This window comes from Ptychodera flava, chromosome 6 (genome assembly GCF_041260155.1).
Source record: "Ptychodera flava strain L36383 chromosome 6, AS_Pfla_20210202, whole genome shotgun sequence".
Taxonomy (NCBI): Eukaryota; Metazoa; Hemichordata; class Enteropneusta; family Ptychoderidae; genus Ptychodera; species Ptychodera flava.
Window position 1 is genome coordinate 40316051 of NC_091933.1, and position 9536 is coordinate 40325586.

Below are 9536 nucleotides of genomic sequence, written 5' to 3' on the forward strand. Positions count from 1 at the left end.
TTAATTACATATTAGAGATATAGCAAGTTTTGTCAGGGAAATTATTTAACAGTTACCTGTAGACTACTGGTACCATGAAAAGTGAAATTATATTTTTAGGTGAAATTCCCATATCATAATTGTTGTCAACATCTGAACTTTCAAATACCCTATTTGAATCAAGTACATTTGTATCAATTATCAAACACCTATAAAAGCACAAATTAATTTAGTCTAGCATTGTAAAAAAATTATTTATAGTTTTCTTCTGGACTCAAATGTATTGTGAATTAACATTTTGGTGAAATTCCAAAATCCAATTTCTTGCACACATATCCATCTGTAACTACAGTAGTCTAATCAAGTACATTAATATTAATAATCGAGAGTACATAAACACACAGATTTACCTATTTTTGTATTTGAAAAAAAATTATTCATGGTTTCGTCATAGACTCCCATGTATAGAAGATTGATATTTTCAGTGAAATTCCAAAATCAGATTGCTTGTACACATAATAGCATCTTTAACCATCATATTCTAATCAATTACAATAATGTTAATTATTCAACGTCTGTATATGCACAAGTATAGCAAGTTTTTCATTGGAAAAAAATTATTCACAATTTTATCATAGACTCCCATGAAAAGTTGATGAACATTTTTGGTGAAATTTTAAAGACAAAATTTTTGTCCACGTACCAGTTGTAACAACTCTATTTCAATCAACTACTTTTATGTCAATTATCAAATATCTAAAAATGCATAGATATAGTTTTGTATTGATAAAGCATTACATAGTTTTCTCATAGACTATACCATTTATAGTGAATCAACATTATCAACAGCTGATTATCAATTAAATCCAAATATCAAAATTTTGTACACACACGCTTGTGCAAAAATATTGCGAACCACCTGTAATTTCTGTCCAATCCCTTTGAGGGGTAATTTCAAAATTATAGCAAGTCAAAAGGGGAAATTTGAACATTAACACCTTGTGAGTTTGTAAGGAGGGTCATCTGAAAAAATCCGAGAATCTTGTTTTTGAGAATATACCCCCTTCCAGAGGTGTATGTGTGTGCAACTTTACTCAAGCAATGTGGGGGGGGGGGGGGGTGTTAACGTTCATGAAATTTTTGGCATCTTAAAAGGGGGGGGTCATCAATTTTTTGGTGCAATGGGTAGGGGGGTTCACTTATTTTGACTGATGCGCAGGAAGAATTTGCCGGCCCACCCCCGGTCATAATAACTGAACGCTCCCTAAAAAAATAAGTGTATTTATCTTTTTTCGAAAAAAAAAAAAAGATGTATCTTCACGACTTCTTCTGTACTTGCCAAAAATTAGAACAGAAATAATGAGAAAAGGCCTTTCGTATTCTGGTGCTGTCCTCTGGAATGAACTCCCCTCATCTTTGAAAAACAGCCCAAATCTGAGATCTTTCAAGTTGCAATTATATACATTTCTCATGGATCGGGTGTGATATGTTCCTCCTTTGTGTTTTTATTGTATTTGACCTGGTTTTTTACTGGTTTGTTGTTTGTATTTGTACTTGTTTTCTTTTCTTTTCTTTGTCCTTTTGTAAATTTTTAATGTCAACCTTGTGGAAGATCGGCCTTATTGGCCGAACATAGTATGGACAGTAAATAAAGTTAAATAAATAAATAAAAACAAGTTAAATGCAGATTAGACTTTGTTCACGTCTGTGCACGAAAACTAATTTACTGAATGCAATGTAGTAGAGAAATAGGAAATATTTTTGCTGACCGGGATGTTGTGAAGTTGAAACTGGTAGCATGCTATGTTGGGGAGGGGGTGAGGGGTGTCACCCGCGTTATTCACAAAGCAGACGCCCACTTTAAGTCAGAACGAGCGTCCACTTATTCATAATATTCCGAGAATTTTGCTTTGATACTAGGTTAATAGAACACAGTGATAAAAACTTGCAATATTTGAATTTCAATTCGCGTTTGAACAACCGCACAAAGCCATTGTAGTGAAAAAAACGACAAATGTTGACCCGTTGATCTATGAAGTCTGAATTTTATCAGCATCCCATGGCTAATTATAATCGACGAAATCGCCACACGGCGAAATAAGGGACTAAACAGAAATTACCGGGAGAGAGGGACGGTGTTTTTTTCATAATGACTACTCGTAAAAGACTAACTCTTAAAAAGTGTTTATAAGAAAAAAGTTACCCTCCTTAATTTCTGTGCGCAACAAACAATAACCCACTACTGCGTGGCACGTTCAACACCAATAATCAAAAAGTTGCAGATGACAAGCACTACATAAAAATGGGTCTTTGACTTTAAAAAATTGTGAGATATTTTGCGGATAAAAATGACTCGCGAACCAACTTTACAATGTACAAAAAAAAACCGTGAAAATATGCACGGTCTTTTGGATATCGATGTTGGCGACGAATTTGACCTTTTAGGCCGCGTTCAAAAAATGGTGAGGGGGGGCTGGAGGAATTCAGGGGGATTCGAAAAATTTTGGGATAGTCGAGGGGGGACTTGAAAGTTTTGCTCTGCCTATGGGGGGACCTGAAAATATTTTGACTCCCAACATTTTGATTTCATCCAATGGTTCTAATGTTAGTAATAATTAAACAAAATCTAGAACTGTTTTGTCACATTTTAGGTCTTTATAAATCTTGAAAAAATCTAAAAATGTATGAATGCCATTAAATTTTCATAAAGCAAGTTGGCCTTGTAATGGGGCGAGAGCTGCAACTGTTGATATTTTTTCAATATTTCTATGCAATGTATCAAACACAGTTTCTTGGTGTCTCTCTACAGCATGCTGAAAAACACAATATTCACTTTTTCAACAAAGCCCATTTGTCTAAATATTGGTGATATTTGAATGATACAAATGCACGGTACACGTAGGCTGTGTTGGCAAGCTGTATATTGGACAGCTCAACATGCTGTAGGGAGTAGAACAAGAACGCAATTGTATAAATTGAACAAAAATTTTCATATCTCATTGTACCAATAACACAAAAGTAAAACTTTGAAGAGTAAAGACTCTAATTTAAATGGAAAAATTTGTGACTAAATGGAATCATTTATTTTATCAAATTTGCCATTATTACACCCAAATTTCTGAGATTAAAACATTAATTTCATGGAATATTTTAACCTTCCAGTATTGTTAATTTTGTAAAACATTTATAAGTGGCATCTACCATAAGTTATATATGTCTTGTACTTTTGAAAAAAAAATCGGTAGGTCACTGTGCTCATTTTTTCACAATTTGGTTAAACGTAGCTAGGAATACACAATTTTCATACTCTCTCATGATTGTCATTTTGTGGGCTTTTCAGCTGGTGCCATTGAACTGGCCAGAGTTGGATAAACTCAAGTCGGCTTAGACTGAGAAATCCAAAAAGTCCACTGATGCATTTAAAAATGAATCAAATTGAATTTAAGAACTTGCCCTCGGTATATGGCTCTACAACCTGCTGATAAGAGGTAGTGTTGAACAACTGCGTGCAGAAACGACACATTAGGGCATGTTTGTTTTTACTCTGCGTGCATTCCTAATAAATATGCGGCTATATGGTAATTGGGGGGGACTTGGAAATTTTTGAGGGTATTGAGGGGGGATCTGAAAAAAAATAAGATTTCGATCGCGATTCCTCCAGCCCCCCCCCCCATTTGTTTTGAACGCGGCCTTATCTCATCAGGTCAGGTTACTTCAGCAATTTTGGATCTGACGCCGAGTGGCATCATTTTGACACAGTTTTATTGCCAGCTGTAGAAAAGTCACGAGAAGCTACATCATTCTCTGGGGTAGGGATGACCAACTTTACGCTCCTCGGCCACTTCTACAAAATATTGGTCCGACTCAATGTAGGTCAATGATCGTTCTAGGGGCAAAAACAGGAAATAAATGAACATTTATCTGAAGTACGTCAGATGGAAAAGGGGGTGTCAAAATTGCAGGTGTGAATACTCCTTCAACAAGAGTGGGCGGGGGCTTGAACATATCTGCTTCTCAATCATTTTGGCAGCGCACGTACTTTAATTTCTTAATAGTGGAAGCAAAAGTATATCTTACAAGGACACTGCTACTACATAATCGGAAGCCATTTCATTCAGCAGGGTACTGCGAAACATCTTAGGCCGCGTTCAAAATATGGTGAGGGGGCTGGAGAAATTCCCCGGGAGAAATTCTAAGGATTCGAAAATTCTGGGGGTAGTCGAGTGGGACTTGAAAGTTTTGTTCTGCCTTGGCTCCCAACATTTTGATGTCGTTGAAGGTTCTAATGTGAGACATAATTAAACAAAATCTATAATCGTTTTGTCACATTTTATGACTTTAGTATCGAAAAAATCTTAAAATGTATGAATGTCATGTATTAAAAAAACAAGTTGGCCTTGTTATCGGTCAGGAGCTCCAACTGTTGGTAATTTTTTCAATATTTCTATGCAATGTATCAAAATACAGTTTCTTGGTGTCCCTCTACAGCATGCTGAAAAAAAAAAATTAAGTTTGTCAACAAAGCCTGTTTGTCTGAATATTGGTGATAATTGAATTAGAGTTCAGACTTAAAGTTATTTGTCAATGAAACAAATGCACGGTACACGTAGGCAGTGTTGGCAAGCTGAATACTGGACAGCGCAACATGCTGTAGGGAGTAGAACAAGAACACAGTCACAGTTGTCTAAACTAGAAAAAAATATTGTCAAAATGCAAAGTTAATAACTACTGCCCCGCTACTGCCTATGGGCAGTGTCACTTTCACTGCACACCGGCAGTGACAGTGATAGCTCTGATGACTGATGTAGTTTAAGAAGATCTAGAATTTGGGTCATAGGACACTCAATTGACAGTGAAACATACATGTACACAAGATTAGGCCAGAGAGCAATGGATTTTTGAATTCTGGCATATGAGAATAATCAAACTCAGAGAAAAAAATGGGGTCACCATGCTTGATCTTACACAAATCTACGATGAAAAATCAGAGTTTTTCTCAAATCACTTCAAATCAATATATAAAACCATTCATTTCAAGTTCATGCAGTCTCGCTCCAGGATCAATGATGCGGTGTGAATGAAATTTTCACATCTCATCGTTCAATAACCAAAAAGTAAACCTTTGAACAGCAAAGAAATTAAAGATGTGTTACTGAATGGAGTCTTCTTTTACCAAATTTGCCATTGTTACACCCAAAATTTCTGACATTAAAACATTTATTTGATGCAATATTTTAACCTTCCAGTATTGTCAATTTTGCAAAACATTTATAAGTAGCATTTAAGTTGTATATGTCTTGTACTTTTGAAAAGAAAATATTTTTGGGTAGGTCACTGTACTCATTTTTTTCACAATTTGGCAAAATGTAGCCAGGAATTCACAATTTGCATACTCTCTCGTGATTGTCATTTTGTGTGCTATTCAGCTGGTGCCATCGATCAGGCCAGAGTTGGATAAACTCAAGCCGGCTTAGACTGATAAATTCAAAAAGTCAGCTAATGTATTTAAAAATGAATCAATTTAAGAACTTGCCCTAGCTATATGGCTCTACGACCTGCTGATAAGAGGTAGTGTTGAACATCTGCGTGCAGAAGTACGATATATATGTTTATATTTACTCTGCGTGCATTCCAATAAACAATAAATAATGGGGGCTTGAAAACTTTTGATCATATAGACGGGGGGACTAGAAACTGTTTGAGGGTATTGAGGGGGATCTGAAAAAATAAGATTTCAATCGCGATTACTCCAGTCCCCCCCCCCCACCATTTTTGAACGCAGCCCAAAGTAATACAACACTTAAGCATTAAACTGTGTGACACATCAACAAATTCAACGTATAAATGTTTTATTCCCTTGCTCTACATTGCTTTCAATTTCAAATTACAGTGCTTGAAGTTTTCTGTTATTTCTTTACATTACATATTCAACTTCGGCAAATGGTGTCAAAATATAGTCTCCGACACAAAAACTTTAAAAGTTTTACAAACTTACAAACTTATCAAACTTACGCCCCCTTGCGGTTTGTATACCGCCCTCTTCAGCACTGTAAAGCAGAGCTGTACGAGCCCACAGGGGAGAAAAACGTTCTGCGCATGCCTCACCGGAAGTAGTTTTCATGCATAGAAATACACGGAGGTCTTCTCTTTTCTCAAAAGGGATGAAAAATACGCAAAAGGGATTGCTATAAATGTGTACAACAACTCTCTTTGTTATAAACTACAACATACCCTTTGCCTAAAAAAACCGATCCTGGATAAAAATAGGAACACTACTTGAAAAAGGGTGGCGCCAAATTTACGCATGTTTGTTTACATTCGTCAGTTTCAATCGCTAGAAGTACAAACTTTCAAATGCGACAATATGCACTTGTCGACTAGTTTACTGGCTTTGCACATAATAAAGGCGCGTGCCATTTTTTCAAGAATGAATTTATTTCCTCTACATGATCTATTCACTGACAGTATATACCAGAGCCGTGAAACTGTCATTTGTATACATTATGATATAGCAGCAGACGATAAAAATATTGGCGCGAATTTTTCTTCTAAAACTCGATGGAGTGTTGTTCAAGATGTCTGAGTGTGTACTTGCCGGTAAAACGCGCGCGAAAACTACTTGCACAGGAAATTTATGTCATTTGACAGTGGAATTAAGACGGTGTTGTCAAAGTCCCGGTGATCTTATTTGTTTACATCATTTAAAAGCAGTCATCAGAAGAAACAGGCGACTATGTTCCTGTCCGGCACCATGGGCCCACAGTGATAAGATATGTGAGCGTCCAATCCCATCAAGGCTATTCCAGGTCTTCGATGAAATTGGTGCAAAAGATGAACAGTACGTCCCGGGGACGCGATGGTGTACCAGATGCAAATCAAAAGCAGATCTTGAGTTTTTTCCCGGGTTTTCACAGTACCTTCCACCAAAGAAAATCGTAGGCGGCAATATCGGGAACAGCAATATTCGAGACAGGTCTCCACTGGTAAGTGTAAATCGAGAACAACGGCGAGGGTATGTTGTGACAGGTTCTCCGGCCGGTGTTGTTTTCGTGTTTTCGGCTGTATTGACTCCAGGTTATTGACCTGAAATATTGAGAACTGGTGCATGAGGGCGCACTAAACTGTTGGTGGTTTAATTGGGAAAAAAATTGTGAACTGAAAGATGTCAAGAGTAATTAATCTTCAATTTATCAAAAACATAATCATTTAATGGGGTCATTGCACAAAATCATGAAGTATAGGTTTGTGAGTTTAGCTAACTACAGAGTAATTAATTAGTTGGCGTATTTTTAAGGCTGGCCACACTCTGCAAAAATGACGATACTGATAACAATAAATAAAAAAATATAAATTTTACACTCCCCCCCCAAAAAAAATGCAAGCTCCTGCATATGTTTTTATCCACTGATTGGGTATACACAGAATTCTCCGTAGGAAATTTTCACAATAGGGCTCATAAGTTGTGAAGCGCTGCAGAAAGAAGCGGTCACACATAGGAGATTTCAGGGATTGATGAGAAATCAAATGAATGCTCCGGCACACATTCAAATTAAAACCAGAAAGTAGACACTGTTTAATGTCACTATCACTGATTTGGCCATGATTTTTTGTGAATTTTCTCGGCAGCGATTGAAAAATTATTTGTTGCAAAGCATTTTCACAAGAGGGCTCTCAGAATTTATAAGAGGGCCCCCACGCCCCTTTTATCTTATTCAAGGAGAACTCTGTGTACACATCCTATTTCCCAAAAATCACAACAGGTGAATAATGCTGGTATTTCGACTAAACTGTATCTATTTTGTCTCCTACAAGCAGCAAACAACAATTTTCAATAAGACTGATTCCGTGTACTGTGGTACTGTTCTTTCTACAAATGAGGGTCATGTGTTGCTGTCAAAAACTCAATGGAATGGCATTATTTCCAAGTTGCAAGGTTGGTATAATTTATTGTATACATACTTTTCTCAGCTTTGAAAAAACATTTGAAACACTGAGAGTGGATGACTGGTAAATCATAAGGTTAAGATCTAGAGTTATTTGAATTTGTACAAGTCATACACCATGCATCCTACTGCACTGTAGCCATTCTTTGCAAAATTTATTCAACCAATTTACAAAAACTCTCCAAGCGGACAAAGTAATGACTGGCAACAATCCCATTGAATTTACTTTTGGGGGGTGTCACTATCTTTTAATGGCTTCTTATCAAAAATATTAAAGCCCCATAGCTGTATCTTTTTCTATTCTTTGCTTTATCAACAAATACATCATCCAATTTTCCGAGTTATTGTTTTGATTCCCTGCCATTAAGTTATATTATCTCTAAAATGTTACTTTATTAGTTCATGGCAACAAACCAGGTCCATCAATTCAAACCCATACATGTGTTCTTGTTCTTTATTGTAAAATATCTGAGTTATAATATATGTTCTCCACCAATATTCAAAAACTTTCTGTGTCCACACTTTGGGAAGGATTTTGGTTTGAGTTACTTTTGATTGGAAATCATGATATTAAAAATAATTCAAAAGATAAAGCTAAAGTGCCTTTAATGAAATTTATTTAATTGTGTACCTTTTAAATTTGTTCATGCAGGTTCAACATTTTCTGAACAATTGAAAACACTGCAGGAAATGCTGTACAGGTCACAACAAAATGGTGTGTTCCTTGATGTGAAAAAAATGGAATATTTTGCCAAGAAATATGTCCCAGATCTTTATCAGGAGATTTACAGGGCAATAGTTGACCCATCATTGTCTGTGGGAAGAAAAAGGCAACAAGAGAAGAGAATATTGACTGTCCTGAGTTTACTTGCATATTACAGGTGAAACACAATTGCAATTTAGGGATAACTCTTTTACTTTGGACACAGTCACATGCTTTGAAGTGTAGTATATAAAGTGCAGACACATAAATTAAAGCTTAGTGAGGTTAATTATATATCTTTTGGTGCTTTGCAGTAGTCTAAAATGACATTGCTATAAGTATTACTATTGTAACTATAGAAACACAGATGTATGAAGGTATATCCCATGACACTGATGCTTACTATTTTCAGTTTACTGGAATCTTTGAAAATAATTTGATGTTAAAAAAAGGCTGAAAGCAATGGTCTGATAGAACAGAATATTTCAGTAAACTCTAGAAAACTCAGTGGTGCAGTCTATCAGGAGTAACAAATAATATCAAGAGACAACTTTATCTCTTCAGTGTCATTTTATTTTTTTTTAATGTTGTGTTCTTGTTATGTATGCATATAGAATAGAATCTGCCATTTCAATCATTCAGATCACAGAAGACAAGAGGCTTCCAGGAGGCAATGGGGATATATTTTAATATGCAGGGCTTATCCCAAGAAGCGCAGGATATGTGCCACATTTTTGGTCTATCTCAACATCCCCGCACTTTGTTGAAAAAGAGACTGCAGATTGCCGGAGAACATGGGAAGCAAATCAAGACATACCTGATGAATAAGTTACAAGTAAATACTACTTTCAAGCTTTGCATGATTGACCTACATACATACATAATCAATACACGACAAAGAACACTTTAAA